The 18307-nt window shown below is 43.9% G+C and overlaps 1 pseudogene; it reads left to right on the top strand.

Moving 5' to 3' along the window:
- Positions 1-16199: 16199 nt before the first annotated feature.
- Positions 16200-16295, top strand: LOC131505855 (U6 spliceosomal RNA; annotated as a pseudogene).
- Positions 16296-18307: the final 2012 nt, after the last annotated feature.

The following is an 18307-nucleotide window of genomic DNA, read 5'->3' as shown; positions in this document are numbered from 1 at the left end:
TGGAATGCCAGGATAGGAGTGTGAGTTGGCAGGAGCAGGTGTGCTCCTGTGAGGAGCAGTGAGGGGAGGAAGCCGGCGGAAAGGAGCAGAAGTCAGCACTTTCCCGTGCCTCCTGTTGAGGACTGGGGCAAGAAGTTGGAACTGCAGCAATTTACATACGTAGCTTCTAATTCTGGCTTTTCAGCTTCTGCACTTAGGGGAATTCAGCCTTGGGTTTATAGCCCAGAGCTTTAGGGTATTTGTGGCTCTGAGAGTTCAGATTCAATGGCCCAACAGCAGCTAATGTCAGGGAAGTCTTTTCTTCACTCCTCTCATTTTCTCAGGCAGCAGAGGAAAACCCAGCGGCTCCTGTGAGCACTGGGCATGGAGGTGGGTGGGGGGGGGTGTGTGTGTGTGTGTTAGGGATACAGTGATGACAATTCCAGTTACTTTTCTCAAGGAGGAGACGTTCTCTATTCTGTGGCCCTGAGTCATTTTCTTTTGTAATCAGGGAGCTGGTGTTCTCAATGATTTTGTATGTCAACAGGAGCAAAAATAAATTTCACGTATTAAACACCTACCACCAGCCAGGCATTCACCTGAGGAATTGAAATATGCTGTTTCTTCTTACAACTGTGTCCAGCTGCATGTATTATTATTTGGATTTAACATGTGAGGAACTAGGCCCAGAGAGGTTGAGTATCTGACTCAGGTCACACAGACGACAGGAAATCGACCTCAGGTCTGTGTTACATTCCCTCGTATCTACTCCGCTCTGGGAGACTTTCTTGTACTAGCTGTGGGGGAAATGGCACTTGGATGGTGTGGAAGAAGAAGTGACCACGCCTGACTCTGTCTGTCTCTGTCTCTATATATCTTTTGCCTAAGGGTTCTGTGTGTTTCTCTCTGCCTTATGTGGTTTAGCAGGCTTCTTTTCTCCTTATGTTGAGAAGTAGCCTATTTCATCCAAAAAGTAACAGATTTGCTCATGTTAACGCCCCTGCTTGAAAGCTTTCATGGCTCCCCTTTATGACCAGGAAAGAGTTCAGAGAGGCGTTTGCCTGAGAGAAGGGGTCTTTCACAGTCCCATCCTGCTCTCCTGCCTCATCTGTCACTGCCAGTATCAGTCAGGAAAGGCTGGGCTCTGCTCCCCTAACAAACAAGCCTGACATCTCAGTGACTTACCCCAGGGAAGTTTATTTCTTGCTCATGCTACATGCCCCACTCTGGGTCTGCAGGGGAGTTCTGCTCATGGTGGACACTTGAGGACTTGGGCTGAGGAAGGCTTCTTCTTGACCCGTGCTTCTCATTGCTATCTTGGCTGGGAGAGAGAAGGCAGCAAACCAACCATTCACTGGCTCTCGAATCGTCCACCTGGAAGTGACCTACTGCGCTTCTGCTCGGCTGTCGTTGGCCGGAGCAAGTCACGTGGCAAGGTCCGACTTGACTCCAGCCGAGTGTCTGGAAGGGAGAGAGCCGGGAATATTTGCGGAACAAACACCAATGACTCTAGCAGGCTCCTTTCTGTTCACCAAACGTTTGGCTTACTGTCTCCCCCTACCCTGCCCACCCCAGGCAGAATTTCCTCATTTTCCCCCGTAAGGGGGGACAATCCTAAAGACTCATCTAGTCGCAGTATGTCAAGCTCACTTTCCAGGTTCTGGGTGATTCGTAGTCGACTCTGTATCAGCTCCAGATGTGACTCTTTTTTTCTAAACGCAAGGCGTCTACCCTGCGCACCCTCAGTACGTAACAGTAGGACAGAGCTAGGAGAGCTGCAACCGGCACACGGTTTGGAAAGTGAAGGGATGGGAAACCACGGTAGACACCAGGCAGTCCTCTGAGCAGACATGTTCAGCACCCCGATTAGACCAGCACCCCGATTAGACCCTGATTCTGCCTGCTGCGTGTAGCTGCCCTACCCATGGCTCTCCATGACCCCGGGCTTTGCTCTCTGAGAAAGTCTTCCTTTTCTACAACTAAAGTAGCCCTAAAAGCTTTAAAATTCGCTTTTAAACATTAGGGGAGGTACAGAGTGATATTAAGTCTCGAATCCGGTCTCCTTTAATGCAGGCGGATGCACTTTTGGCAGTACAACTCTCACAAAAATGCAGCCTTATCTGTGCGATTCCAGGCGTTCCATGAGCTAACAGCCACAGCCAGTTCTTTCCTAGACACGCTTCCACGTTTTGCCGTATTTCTTTGCTTTCTTGCTCTCATGCCTGCGCTCTCTCTCTCTCTCTCTCATTCACTTCCCCCCACTTCTCCTCCACTCTCTCCTGACTTGGTTTTTGTGTGCTTTGGGTTTACTGGGCTTTGGTGGGAGAGTGATACTTTCCCTCCCTTTTCCAGAGCCAGTTCATCCAATTGAAAGCATGTGCTGGGTAACATCTTAATTTATCCAGAGGTTATAACAATAGGTTTGAGGCCATACCCTTGACTTGATCCATACTTCAAGGCTGATTTTAACTGGTCTTTATTTATTTATTTTGGCCGAAAACATGTCTTAATTTTATATTTTACTGCTTGAGACTGAAAAACAATAGCCTCTTCTAACCCTATAAATACCTCTGAATTTACAGATTGTCCCGGCTTTCTTTCATTTCTGCTTACAAGCTGGGCAAATCTTCGGTGAGCTCGCTCATTTCTTTTTTGTAGTAAGTTTACAAATGTATCCAACAGCCACCAACACAGGCTGCTAACATTTTGTTTTACAATTTTACAATCTCTTGCTTAATTTATTAGGTTCATGATATGCCTTCTCCATTATTACAGGTGATATGTCCACCAAATGGATCACCATCCTGGAAGCTTCTGATAACAATGTTCTTAGTTATTGCCTTCTAAATGAATGTTTACTTTTGTTGTTGTTACATTACCACATGTCTCAGTGCTAATTTTTTTTAAGTTTATTTTTTTAATTTGAGAGAGAGAAAGGGGGGGGAGGGGCAGAGAGAGATGGGGAGACAGAATCCCAAGCAGGCTCCCTGCTGTCAGTGCACAGCCCAATGCAGGGCTGGAACCTGTGAACTGGGAGATCACGACCTGAGCCGAGATCAAGAGTCAGACACTTAACATACGGAGCCACCCAGTCGCCCCTATATGCTAATTTTTATATCATTAAGGATAGGCCATGTTTGTGACCATAACAAACAATTCTAAAGTCTCAGTGGCTTAACAAAAACACTTTATTTCTTGCTCATACTACATGTTCAAGGTCAGAGGGGCTCTGCTCAATGTACTCATTCAGAGACTGAGTCTGAAGAAGGTTTCATCTTGATAAATGCTTTACATAATCATCCCAATCACCTCAACAGGGAAAGGAAACATGGTGAATTCACATTGGCAGTGAAGTTTCCTCCCAGAAATGACACGCATTACTTGTATGTACATATTATTGGTCAAGAACAAGTCACACGATCATGTATTGCTTAAAGGGTGCAAGAAAATGCAATCCCACTATGTGTTGGAAGTCAAGAGCTGAAAATGCACACCTCTGCACAGGCTGGGTTATGCTGTGGTAGCAATACAAAAATCTTACTGGATGACAACCAAAACATATTTTTCATTCATACTGCATGCCGATTATGGGTTGGCTGTGTCTCTGCCTCACACAATATCATCATTCCTCTAGGACCCTTTCTGAAACATTGCTGATTGTCATGGCAAAGAGAAAAGAGCGTGGTACTTAAAGCTTCTGCTGAGGGCGGTTCTCATTGTCAAGCCTGATGTCAGTGGGACCAGGCAGCAAGTGTTTGCAAATAGTAGTACAGTCCACCGTGCCCTGAACTACACAGGGTCTCAGCTGCCCTAAACATTGTCAATTCCTCTGGTGTTTTTTTTCTTTCCATTTAATTTTATCCTTAATCAAAATGCCACCTGGCAAACTCCTACTTACCCTTCAAGACCCCGCTCAAATTATTGCTCTCTCTGAAGCTGTCTGCTACCCTATCTCCCACCCTATCCTCAAATAGTTATTATTTTCTTTTCTTTTTAATTTTTTAATGTTTGTTTTAGAGGCATAGAGACAGAGTGTGAGCAGAGGAGGGGCAGAGAGAGAGGGAGACAGAATCTGAAGCAGGCTCTAGGCTCCGAGCTGTCAGCACAGAGCCCGACGTGGGGCTCGAACCCACGGACCGTGAGATCATGACCTGAGCCGAAGTCGGATGCTTAACCGACTAAACCACCCAGGCACCCCAGTTATTATTTTCTTTAGCTCTCACCATACTTGGCACACACCTGAAGCGGAGGATGTTTATGACGTGTTCTCGTAGATGTCTGCTTGTATCCCTGACTCCAAATCCAGGAACTGTGTCAAATTTATTTTTTTTTAATGTTTATTATTATTATTTTTTCTAATTCATTTTTTTTTTTTATCTCCAATGCTTAGTGCCGTGCCTGGCACATGGAAGGTTAGAAGGTGCTCAATAAATGCTTGTTGATGGATTTTTTTTTTTAAATAGCCTTTTCTATAGTGGAATTAAGGGGGCATTTTAATAGTCAATACAGCAGTACTTTGTTTTATTTTTTATTTTTTTTTAAATTTTTTTTTCAACGTTTTTTATTTATTTTTGGGACAGAGAGAGACAGAGCATGAACGGGGGAGGGGCAGAGAGAGCGGGAGACACAGAATCGGAAACAGGCTCCAGGCTCCGAGCCATCAGCCCAGAGCCCGACGCGGGGCTCGAACTCACGGACCGCGAGATCGTGACCTGGCTGAAGTCGGACGCTTAACCGACTGTGCCACCCAGGCGCCCCAGCAGTACTTTGTTTTAACGCATAAAAATTGGAACTCCCTTGCTGAAGCCTCCTTGAGTGTATCTTATTGCATTTGGGAGAAAACCCAGCATTATTTACCTTGCCTATAACATCTCACCTGATCTGGCCTATGTTACCTCACCAACTATATTATAGCCATGCTGGATTTGACCATACCTGTCAGGGTAGCCTAGGTTAAACTACAATTATAAAATTCCAAATCTTGGTGACTTAAGCCAAAAAAAATTATTTCTTATTCCTGCTCCATATCTGTCAAGGGTTGGCAGGGACTCTCTGATCACATTGCCTTCTCTGGGACCCAGCCTAATGTAGCACCTACTTTCAGGAACATTACAGATCTCGTGGTAGAGGGAAAGCAAATTTTGAAGGGTCTTGGCCAGGCAGTTAAGCACCTTTGCCAGAGAATGTAACAAGTCACTTCTCACAATTCATTGGTTAGAACTAGTCTCATGGCCCCACCCAGCCACCAGGAGACCAGGAAGTGCAATCCTGTTTGCCTGGAAGGCAGAGAGCTGTAAGCATTTGGTGACCAGCCCTGATGGCTCCCACACTGGACTTCTCTAGTTCCTCAAGCAAGATAAACTGTTTCTTGCCTCAGAACCTTTATATCAGCCTTCCCCCTTCTTCGCTATTCCTTGGTCAATTTCTATTTCCTCTAGATGTTCGCTTAAATAACACTTGAAAAGGCTTCCTTTCCTACTGCACCCTTCCCCCATCTAAATTCGATTCCCCTCTTATACCTCATAAGACTGTTTTTTTATTTTTGGTTTTCTGCATTGTTTTGTTTTTTGTTTTTTTGTTTTTTGTTTTTTAAATAGCGGTTGGGAACTCAGGAGTGTAATAAATAACACCCCTTTCTTTCCCTCTTGAGTTCAGAACCAGCTGGACGTTAGAGATAGGAATCAGATGAATGGACATCACAGTGTCATTGTGATATAGGATAGACTGTAGGGCATGTAGCCACAAGGCCACAATGGGTTTCCTCATGCTTTACCTGGAATTAAACTTACCTGTTGGTCTCTGGCAAAGGTGGGAACTTGCAAGCCACTTCCAAACACACAGTGAGTGTGTACATCCTATGGACAAATGGGTCCTGAAAAGAGAGTGCAATGGTTGGGGTGGGCATGCTGGATCTTTCTACAGACTTCAGCCATCAGATAACCCACACCTTCCCCATGGGGAGGAAATAAGGGATGGAGAAAGTGGATGAGAAATTACTCTAGCAAATGTCCCCTCCTGGAAAGCTGAAGCCAAGGAAATGGAAATTTCTTTGTCTCAGTCGAATTTACCTTATCCTATTATTCCATATTTCCCTTATTAATTGTTATTTTGAGATCTGTTTTGCCCACCAGAGGCAGGATCAGTACATCCTTTGGTCTTCACTGTATCCACAGGATTTAGTACAGTTCCTGGCACATAGAGGGTGCTCATTAAATCTTGGTTACACATCAGAGCCCCTGTGGAAGTCCTTCTTTTGGATCAACTCTCTGTAAAATTTATTCCTGTTTGCTTGAGACTGCTTTCCAATCTTGGAATTTTCCATTATCTTCCTCATCCTCCACCTGCTTTTTTTCTTTTTCTTCCCCAGGTTGTCAGCTTGGATATGTGCATTCATATCACAACTGGAGTAAAGAGGCAGAAACGAAAATAAAAACTGAAATACAAGTAAGTGAACTACTGAGTCATTGGAGAGTATGCATGGACTAGGTTTTGGTCAAGGAATGGCTCCTGGGTGGCTCAGTTGGTTAAGCCTCTGACTTTGGCTCTTGGTCCATGGGTTCAAGCTCTTTGTTGGGCTCTGTGCTGACAGCTCAGAGCCTGGAGCCTGCTTCAGATTCTGTGTCTCCTCTCTCTGCCTCTTCCCTGTATATGCACATCCTCTCTCAGAAATAAATAAACATTAAGAAAATAGGTTTTTGGAGCACCTGGGTGGCTTAGTCGGTTTAGCATCTGACCTCAGCTCAGGTTATGACCTCATGGTTCGTGAGTTTGAGCCCCACACTGGGTGCTCTGCTGTCAGTGCAGAACCCGCTTTGGAACCTTTGTCCCCCTCACTCTTTGCCCCTCTCCCACTTGTGTTCTCTCTCTCTCTCTCAAAAATAAACAAAATGAAAAAAATAAGTTTTGGTCAAAGAGGCATGGGTAATTGGGGTGCACACCATCACCCTTATGGTGATGTCTCTTCGGCACTCAAAACTTCCACACAACTTCTGAGATCATAAAGTGGAAGTCCTCTTCAAGGCCTGCCCCCTTTCCCAGTATGGGAATCCCTTTGGCATCATCGTCACTACTTATGTACTTCCAGTGATATTCAGAGCTGGGGAGAGGTAATCCTGCTGAACGCTGCTGGCTGGACCTCATTGGGAACATTGTCGACATGAAATCGTGGAATGCAGTTTTGGCCAGCCAGATCTCAGAGGAGGTCAGTCAAATGGCAAGAAGCTGGCAACCACATCCCACGGAGAAGGAACTTGGGGGGAAAGGAAGCGATGGTGAGAGCATAGACAGAAGGCTTCCAATAGCTGTGCAGGTGTTCCACAGGAGAGTTGGCCTGTTCGGTAGGTTTTGAGGTCACAGCGAGGGTAATGTTTAGAGGTTAGAAAGGAAAGCACGGCAGTATTTAAGGAAGAAATTTCTGAAGTCGTGGTTATTTACCAATGGGAAAGTTGCCTTAAATGTAGAATTGAAGGCCATTCATTCAATTCATATTTGTTGTCTTCTATGTGGCAGACAGTATGCTGCCTTAGTTTATGATCATTCCTAGTGAGCTTGTAGTAACTCGTGGTAATTGTCACTTTATTTTGAAGGTTCCTAAAAACCATCTTTATTCTCTTTTAGAATTTTTCTGGGGATGGTGACCAACGTTCATGGTTTATCAATTCTGGAATTGACCCTTTTTTATTCCCAAAATTTGAAAATCTGAGGTCATGTTTTCTCATGTGCAATGTTAATTCGATGGACGTTCTTATATAAGACAACAAGCGTTTTCAGTATTCGTAAACCAAAGTTCCCTGTACCTGGGACCACTTGAGACTGGATACTCTCTGAGCTCTAATGTATAACAAATATTTGTGGCAGAAAAACTGCAAAGTGTCCACCAAACCCCTTTTCCTTCTATGTGTACCACTGAACTACATTTCCTGGCCTCCTTTGTAATTAGGTGTGGCCATGTGGCCGAGTTTTAGCCAATACAGAGGGGATAAATGTAATGTGTGATAGCTACAGGCCTGTCTCCTAAAACCATCTCTCCCTATCTCCTGGTGAAGTGTAAGGGACATAAGGAAGGACAGAGCCACAGATGAAAGGAGCCTGGGTCTCTGAATGATCACACGGAAGATTGTCCACTGACCAGAAAATTTGCATCCGACTTTGCCTGAATCGGAAATCAACTTTTTGTGTTGAACTGCCAAGGCTTGGGAGCATATATGTTAACATGGCTAGTGTCTTCTTATTCCAACTGGTGCTGCAGAATACTGTCAGGGAATACATGTGGAGCTGAGGTTAGGGATTTTGTTCTACCCTTTCTTGTTTGAAGTGAATTAATGGGAGAGACCGAAGTAAAGGACCTAACACTTAATTCCATACTGATGCTTCCTATTGGTAATGCTTTTTTTCCCCCATATAATTTGTAAACTTCATGAAGCATGTGGCCATGTGTTATATCCTCTTCTATACTTAATCTTTCACTGGATGTTTGTTGAGAAGTGCCAGGTGTCTTTCCAAAGAAATACAGGTAGCACATTTTGTTAACTGTGTTACTCATTTATTCAACTATTTTGGATCATTTACTATGGGTTGGCCACTGGTAAACAGTGGGGAACAAAAGCTACAGTAGCTGCGTACAAGTTGGGGTATAGCAAGGAAAATAAACAATAAGGAGGCAAGACTAGTTGGGTATGATGACGCTATGAGAAAGAAGGCTGGGATGTTCTGGATGCACAGAGAAGGGACATCTGACAAGGGTAGTGGCCAGAGAATTGTGCTCTAAGGAGGTGATGAATAAATTGAAACTTGAAGGATGAGTAGGAGTAGCCAGAAGAAGAGCTGGTGGAGAAGAGTTGTTCTAGGACAAGGGAATGAATGAACAAATGTCTGTCTATAGGGCAAGATTATGGTGCATACTTGGAGGGACCACAAGGCAAACTGGAAAGGAAGAATGGAGAGGATGAGCACGATAGGAGGAACCTGTAGTAATTGTGGGCACACACTTAATGAACGCATACAGAAGGCCTTGTAGTAAATGTGTACACATTTATGTAGGAGGAAATACGGCTGATTAACCATCAAGGTATTATCAACAGTTGTGATATTTGGGTAATTTCCATTTTCTTCCTCATGTTTTTATTTTTGTTTTAAACTTTTCTGCAATCAACATGTATTACACGTAATAAATAAGAAATAAATGTTTTTTTCTTATTAGTTGTGACTGCACCTGCTGTCCCTCATTGGATCCTCACGGTAGTTCCTCTGAGAAAATGGAGGCCTGGAGGTGATATCCGGTGAAGCTGGGATTAGCTTTCCTGAGGTCCCATTCAGCCTGCTTTCTCTCCCTTACACCCGCCTTCCCTGCAGTTTTCTAAGTAGTGATGATGGCTTTTCTTTGAACTGCTGACATTAGTGTCCTGTTGCGTGTTTCTGTGTATGTAGTTGGCAACGTGGAGAAAATGGGTCAACGTTCTCATGATCCTGACCTACCTAAGAGGCTCCCCACATAAAAAGGATGTCCTCAACCTATGGGACTACATCATTAGACTTGCTTTTTGCGATACATCATTAGATGTCCTTTGCCTAGTGATTTGTCATTAAGGGGAGAGGGCTACTGATAATTTTTTAAAAGGATGTTAGGGAAGAGATTGTTTCCCATTATTCTTTCAACCCACATCTTGATTGACCGGCATGCTGCTTGGCCAAACCAGTGGGTGATGAATATCTACAATGAACACCCAAACACTTGAAAGTCTTAAAACACTGTCTTAACGTTCTCTAAATTGGTAACAAATCACCTCCCAGATCTCAGAGTCTTAAAACGTATGAGTTTATTCCATGCACATGTTACACTTCCTTCCTGATTTAGGCCTGGGCTCTTTCTTTGAAACAGGCGGATGTAGCAGCTCCCTGTCTGAAATATTGCTGCTGTGCGCCACAGGGAAGAGAGCGAGGTAACACCAGGAGATAGCTCTTAAAAGTTTTGCTCACCTGTCACTTCCACTCACCTCTGATTGGCCAGAGGGTGTCCCAGGGCTTGACAGGGAGGAGCAGCAAAGATTTTGACAAACGCCTCAGCTCTGTGTCAGTTTCTTTATCTACAGGGTGGAAATAGGTAAAATATAGTATGGTACATTTAAACCATGGAATATCATGTAGCTAATTTAAAAAATGAGTTAATTGCCCTTAAAAAGATGAGTTGACCTGAAGAAAAAAATCCATGAAACCACATTACACGAAGAAAGCAAGTTGTAGAGTAAGGTATGTAGCATGGTCTTGTTTTTGCATAAATTACAAAAACTCTATATCTGAGTATATTTATTTGCGTGAAAATATTAGTAAGAACAGCTAATGCTTAATGAGTGCCTACGTCATATGCGCATCCCTGTGCCCAGTGCTCTTTACATGCATTTGCTCATTTAATCCTTCGAAAATCCAGAAAAAGGAGTCGAAAGTCACCTATCAAATGGTTATTGTCAGCTACCTTCCTTGAGGGTGGGGTTAAAGAGATTGCACTTCATTTTTAAAATATATTATTTCTGTAAATTTTTACTTGTCACAATAGGTGGATCAATCAGCTTTTGTCATGAAACAAACCACCACAAAATCAGAGTGCTGTACAAGGTTAAGTATAGTTTTCCTGCATATGGGTCTGCAGGTCAGCTGAGGTGGCATACACTTCCTAAAGTCCCTTTCAGTGGCCTCTTCTCTCCGTTGCACGTGCCTCCCCTGGAGTTTTCTGAGTAGCGGTGGTGGCTTTTTCTGGAACTGCTGATTTTAGTGCCCAGCTGCGTGTGTTCGTGTGCACCCTGAAGAAATAGGGTTGGGGTCAAATGCAGTTCCACTTTATGTGTCTCATTCTGGAACCCATCCTGGAGAGGCAGGATCTATCAGGGAACTGTTCTCCTTGTGGCAGAGGTTGGGGCAAAAAGAACCACAGGAAGCTTTTTAAGGTCTAGGCTTAGAACCACTATATTATCGTTTTTGCCCACTTTCTATTAGCTGAAGCGAGTCACGTGGCCAAGTCCAGTATCAGTGGAGCTGGGAGGTCATGGAGGTTGTGGAAGGAGATAATGAATGTTTGCGGTATAGTCGTCTACTACAATCAGCATTCATTGCTTTGTTATTAAAAATAACAATAAAGTGAGGGAAAGAATACTTAGCTGGGAAAGTTTAAATTGTGCTCAATGTATTACAAAATTGCATTAAACATTTCTTAAAAATACAAACTCCATATTTACAATTATAATGGGCATAGTCCATATGAACATGGACATTTAATTAACCAGGGTACTCATTGCCTGGAAGGGCAGGGAGGCATTTACACCAGCTTGGCGTGTGCAGCCCGTGGTGTGACAGTCTAAGCATAGTTCAGAGACTTTAATGGCCCTCTGTGTGCATTCCGGCTATTGTATGGTCATCTGCAGTCTGAGGAACTTAAATCATGAAATCACAGATTCTTAGAGCAGGAAGAGTTCTGGTGCCCATGGCAGGCAGGTGCCTTCTAACTTACATGGATAGCTGCTCTTGCCAGTGATAGTTATTCCCGACCGGGTGTGTCTTACATTACTGGAAAGTAGTTTTGGAAATCAAAATTCCTTCATTTGGCTAGTGGGGACAGTGAGCCCCCCAGCTGTCACTTACCTGAGTGACACATTAAATTAGTGGCTAAGATGAGATTTAAACACAGGTGTCTAGATTAGGCCCAGGGCTTTTTGCTTTTCTCTCTGGGTAACGTAAACATCAAGCGTATGTTTGATCATTTGGGAGTATTCACTAGGCCCTGAAAGTTCCATTACTCCCTTTAAAAAACATACTGTCTTCTTTTTCTACTGCTCCCTCTGTCTTAAGAGAACTTGAGCACTTTTTCGACCAACTACCTCTGAGGCCTGCGAAGAAAACACCAGTTGGTACAGACACTGAAATAAAGAGCACCATGTTAAATTCCTGAAAACACTGCCCAGGAATCACGCCTATTTTCATTTCCTTTCTATTCGAGGTAATTTAGAAAATGTCTGCTGATCTAGCTCAGGGGAATCAACTGCACAAGGAAAATGTTTTATTAAGGGCCTTGTTAGGCTTAAGAGCTGTGTTCCTCAAATTTCAGCAATTTACCCATCACTTTTTCCATTTTGCTATATTCATTTACAGATCTTAATACTTTTCTCTTTTTTTTTTTTTTTTTTTTTAATTTTTTTTTTTCAACGTTTTTTTATTTTTATTTTTGGGACAGAGAGAGACAGAGCATGAACGGGGGAGGGTCAGAGAGAGAGGGAGACACAGAATCGGAAACAGGCTCCAGGCTCCGAGCCATCAGCCCAGAGCCTGACGCGGGGCTCGAACTCACGGACCGCGAGATCGTGACCTGGCTGAAGTCGGACGCTTAACCGACTGCGCCACCCAGGCGCCCCTATACTTTTCTCTTAAAGAGATTTACTTTCTTAAAACTTAAAGATGTTTTTATAGGAGATGATGCATTTCAGTTGTAAACTGATAACAAATATCACTTGCCATAAGCATTTAGATCTTTGTAAAATCATGTAAAAATAAATATATAGTCTTTAAAATAAACAGATTTGTCCTTATACCACTGAAGGTATTCTCTTATTCTACAGGAGGTAGGCATTCTCCACTAATCTATTGGAAAGTATGGGCTTTGGAATCAAGGAGACTTGGGTTCAAATCTCAGTACATTCCTTTCCAAGTAGTATAATCTCAGGCAATTTCCTTAAATTTTTGAACATCAATTTTTCACGTATAAAGTGGAACAAAAACAGTTGTCTCATAGCATGTATGTCTCTGTGTGTATATTTGATGTGTGTATGTGTGTTCAAAAAGCATTGAATATCATTCCTGGCTTACAGTAGGAGTTCAAAAAATGTAGCTACCTTCTTCTTTCCCTCTTTTTTTTTTTCAAAGTGGCTTTCATGGACTATATTGTTGGATAGATGAATGATCTGTTGGTAGTATTAATTTTTCCTTGAATAACTTACTGATCAATTGCTTACCATATTGCTAGGAAATGTGCTAAGTGTGGGTACAGTGAAAACTGGGTAAATGGACTTGAAGACTTTTGGATTCAAGTATTGTTTCATCGCCTTTGGATGAGTCACTTAACATCTCTGAGCCTCAGTTTCCTCATCTGCCACTTAAGCTTACTTCAAAGAACTTACATAAGGAATGCCATAATAACAAATGGGAAAGCCTTTGATGCATTGATACAGGCATTTCTGCTATAATGTGACATGTATATTCCTGAAAAGCTTTGTGTTCTGCAGAGTTGTACGTTAAAAATAGCAGAACTTTTTGCAAAAATAAGGTTGAGGCGACCAGTGACAATCTGTATTATATTGTAGCCACAATGCTAAGATAAAACTGTAAATATCCTAATAGAAATAATAATGCTTTTAAAAAGACCTGTTAAATTTTGACTAAAGAAATCTATACATGCACACACACTATAGCAAATATGACTTGACCTTAAAACTGGTGAAAGCTAGGGGCGCCTGGGTGGCTCAGTCTGTTTAGCGTCCGACTCCAGCTCAGGTCATAATCTCGCGGTCTGTGAGTTTGAGCCCCGCATAGGGCTCTATGCTGACAGCTCAGAGCCTGGAGCCTGCTTCAGATTCTGTGTCTCCTTCTTTCTCTGCCCCTTCCCCTCTTGCGCTCTGTTTCTCTCTCTCTCTCTCCTCTTTCTCTCTCTCCCTCTCAAAAATAAATAAGCATAAAAAAACCTGGTGAAGGTTGTTTGATGGAAGGCATAAGGGAGAGAGAGGAGGCTGCTGAATTACGGAGGTGTGGGCAGATGCTTAAAGACAGGGGCACACCGTGCAATTAGCTCTTTTATTTTTTTTTTAACATTTATTTATTTTTGAGACAGAGAGAGACAGAGCATGAACGGGGGAGGGTCAGAGAGAGAGGGAGACACAGAATCTGAAACAGGCTCCAGGCTCTGAGCAGTCAGCACAGAGCCCGATGCGGGGCTTGAACTCACATACCGCGAGATCGTGACCTGAGCCGAAGTCAGACACTTAACCGACTGAGCCACCCAGGCGCCCCGCAATTAGCTCTTTTAAGAAAGAGGATGTAGGCGAACAGCCCAGCGGGAGGATGGAGGGTGAAAGGGCATTACACCCAGTACCCCGGGTTCTGTATGCCTCTGAGGCAATTGTATGTCCCCGTGTGGTACGGTTTCTGCTCCGCTGCCGTTCCTCAGTGGAGCAAAATGCTAACATCCTGGGAAAGACCAGCGTGAAATAAGGTGGCTTGCATGTATGTTATACTGCTCTCGTTGCTCTGGTGGTCAGTCTTAGCTTCTCTTCAAGTCACATGTGTCACAGTATCATGTAATAGAGCACGGCTGCCCACATACACTGCTGTGGAGGGCGAGGAGTGCAGTTCTTTACAAAGAGCCTGCCCCAGTCCCAGGCTTCGTGAGCTGAACAAGCAGAGACTTCCAGAGGTAGAATACATCCATCCAGGCACTCTCCCCCTGTGCCTCCTTCCCTCCCTTCACGGTTTGACCGGTCCGCCTCCCCTCCTCTCCTTGGTTCCAGGCTTGCTCTTCCTCACTAGCCTGTGACTCCTCGAGAGAGGGCTCTGTCATCGTCACTGCTGTGACCTGAGGGCCCGCACAGGGGCCCTGAAGCCGAATGATTGCATTACAGCTGAACCCCTTTTCATAGGGCTGGGAAGGGCCCTGGACCCACTGAAGGGGTTCCTGAGCTCCCCGGAGTGCATCGGAACCAATGGACCACTTTGATATGAGGATGTAGGCACTTTGCCAGGACAGGGACAGTGTCTCATTCAGCTCTACGTCCAGCACCTCTATGGCTTCCAAGGGAGGTGGGGACTCCTCAGTGCATCCTGGCCCTACTTTACCCATGGAAGAGCGTGAAGGGGCGAGTGGCTTATCTTCCTCCTCAGCACCCCTCCTTCCCTTGCTCCCTCACCCCTCCCTTCTTTTCATTCTTTCCACAAATATTGATTGAGGCCCTATCCCACACCACACAGTATACAAAGTCCTAGGAATGAACCGGTGGGCAAAAAAGACATGGAGTTCGCCCTCATAGTACGTCTATACCTCTGGAGCCAGATGGTCTGGTAGCTGATAGCTGGCTCTGTCCTTTATGCACTGTATGAACTCGGTCAGATTCCTCTCTGAATCCCAGTTTCCTCATCTGTAAAACAAGCTCGTAACAGAACCTCTTTCAGAGGATTGTTATGAATATTAAAGGAATTGATGAGTACCTGCCCTAGTAAGTGCCCAATAAACATGAACTGTAATACCAGTATTAGAGTTGCTCTGTATAGATGCTGAATAAATATGAAATCACAATAAGCAGGAAGTGTTATGAGTGGAAAAAAAAAAAAACAAGGTGGGAATTGCATATCACCTGGAGCTATGTTTTCCCTGGGGTGTAGCTAGTAGACTATGTGAACGTTACCTAACAGGGAAGTTGGGGGACAATTGAGCTACTGTCCTAGAAGTTCTCTATGTATTTCTGGGTTTAAAGAAGAAAAACGATGGGGCGCCTGGGTGGTTCAGTCGGTTGAGCGACTGACTTCAGCTCAGGTCATGAGCTGTTTGTGAGTTCGAGCCCCGCATCAGACTCTGTGCTGACAGCTCAGAGCCTGGAGCCTGCTTTGGATTCTGTGTCTCCCTCTCTCTCTGCCCCTCCCCCACTCATGCTCTGTCTCTCTCTGTCTCAGGAATAAATAGACATTAAAAAATAATTAAAAAAAAAAGAAAAACGGGGCTTAAAGTGGATGATCAGAAAGGGCCTCTCTAAAGAGGGGCTACAATATAAAGGGTGTAAAAACTGACACTGGGAGAGGAGGGGGTTTGGGAAGGGCATTCTGGGCAGAGGAAAGGCAGGGCAGAGGAAAGGCAGGGAAGAGCCATCACTGATGATTAGGTATCGAGGACTTTCTTCTACGGGCTCTGCACTAGGTCAATTTTGTTAAAAGATCTTCTGTTCTCCATCGGTCAGTTAAAGTGTCTACTGTATGGGGAGGCTCTCAGTTGTGGCTTTTAATTACTGGAGCCGGGACACTGGTCTCATCCATATCCCAAAGATTCTAGAACTCTATGTCTTTTCAGGCTCTGACTGTGGCTCCCTCTACACCGCCTTGTCTGTTGGCCAGTTGTTTTAGTTCTCAGGTTACACTTGAGCAAAAATACAGAAAGGAAACATAATGAACATGTGTTTCTAGGTGCCACATTCCAAATTCCAGTGCTCACTTTGGCACAAAAATTGGGGTGATACGGAGAAGATTAACATGGCCCCCTGCACAAGATGACACAAATTTGGGAAGTGTTCCATATTATAAATAGATAGATAAATAGATAGATAGATAAATTCACTCCCAATTCCTAAGTTTTAATCAGTACGTGTTACTAGCCACATACAGCTTAGGCAACCTTGGCCATGTCATCTCATTTGCCTATTCATTCATGAATCCTCATTCAGCAAATACCTATTAAGCAAGAAGTATGTGTTAGTATGACAGGCTAGATGGGTCACCCGAGGCCTCAGCTTCTCCACCAATAGCATGAAGGCCTGGGCCAGACCACTGGTTTTCAACTACAGTGTTGACTCTCAACCTCCACTTTATTAAACAAATTAGAGTGGATTCAAGGTTATTCCTTTCATAGCTTCAGCGTCCTCCCCGGTGTACCGAAAAGCTTTCTCTAGGGGGAGAGAAAACAGTGGTGTGACAGCTAGCAGCTGGAAATGTTTATTATTATTACCCAGAAATTGTTTTCTCTGCCTAGACTGTTAGGATAGTGAGACTCACCTGTCCTCAGGACTCCATGGAAAGGGTTGAATGAAATAGAGAACTGGGTGTTCTCTGAGGCTCTTTTTACTTTTGACATTCTCTGAGTCCTGTGATTCTTCCTCTTTTTTTCTTTGGCTCTTTCATTTAACACCATTTCATATGCATGTTTCCAGGAAGCCATGTGGTTCTCTCCCATGTTAGTGTCAGGGACTGTACTTCAGTTTTGCTTGGTAGTTTCCCCATAAATCCCTCCCTCTTGATTCACTCTACAGACCTTTTCAGAACCGTCATTTCAGTGAACCCTAATTGTGTGTGTGTGTGTGTGTGTGTGTGTGTGTGTGTGTGTGTGTGTCCCTACACTCAAGGTCTTTATCCCTGGTAGCAATAGGCAGTTAGTAACTGTTGGACAAATTAGTGAATTCTCAATGATTATCAGGACCCTCACCGCACACTTATATACTTGTAATAACCTTTGGATTATTTGACATCTTGTGAGGGTATTAATTCTTAACATGGAATATCATTAATATAGATACAAAGATATAAGCAGGCTTTGTGCTTTATTACCAACTGCCAGATTGCCTGGGTGCTTTTGTTTTCTGCAAATTGCTGATAATACTTGTGGTGATTATTGATAACGTTATCTTAAATGATCAAGTCAAGGAGTACTTTCTCTCCATTTTTTTTCTAGGTGTCCATATGCTTCTCATTCTAAACCCCGGCAGTTTCCCTAAAGCCAGTCAGATCAGTGCTGCACACGCTTTGACTTTAGCCAGAGAAAAAGAATGGGGCTGTGCCAGCTGTAGGTACCAGCAATGTTTGTGTCGACCCTTTTGCCAGTTCAACGCCAGCCTGCTTTGGGGTTTTCCGTGACGATGGCGATGATGATAGAGATAACTATAGCAACGCTGTGAAAATATTATTAACTCCATATTAGAGATGAGGAAACTAAGGCTCAGAGAGGTGACACGGCTTACCTTTGGTCACACAGCTGGGAATTAGCAAAGACAGGATGGACTTCTGGTTCCATCTGACTCAAAGCCTATCTCTTTCCACTAAACCGTACTCCACCACACTCCCCAAGTGGAAGTTCGAGGTCAGGAGCCTCATGGGACCAGCAGGTCTGTCAAGTTCTGCAGGACTGAGCTGTTTATCGTTGCAGAGGACACTCATCACTGCACTAATTACATTAATTGCTGCCCACTCTGGGGCTAGGTGGGTGGCTTAACAATACCTAGCAACGTGGTAATGATGCCTGGGCCTGCCTTTCTGCGTGAAAACATCTGACTGCTTTTTTCCCCCCCCTCTTTTAAACTCCTTCCCATGGTGGCCAAAGATAGTAATTATAGGTTCTATTGGTTGGGAGTTAGTGACTCTCTACCTTGTAGGGGAAAGGTCAAGACTCTGAACTTTGGCCTCCATCAACATCAGCTGTGTGCTTGACATTTTATTTAAGGAATCCTTTATAATCCTCCTGACAGCTCAGAAGTAGGTATTATATTATCCTTGTTTTGTTTATAGGGGAACCCAGTCACCCCTTTGAGATCACATAGCCGGGAAG

The sequence above is a fragment of the Neofelis nebulosa genome, chromosome 2 (genome assembly GCF_028018385.1).
Source record: "Neofelis nebulosa isolate mNeoNeb1 chromosome 2, mNeoNeb1.pri, whole genome shotgun sequence".
NCBI lineage: Eukaryota > Metazoa > Chordata > Mammalia > Carnivora > Felidae > Neofelis > Neofelis nebulosa.
This window is presented reverse-complemented; position numbering and strand designations above follow the sequence as displayed.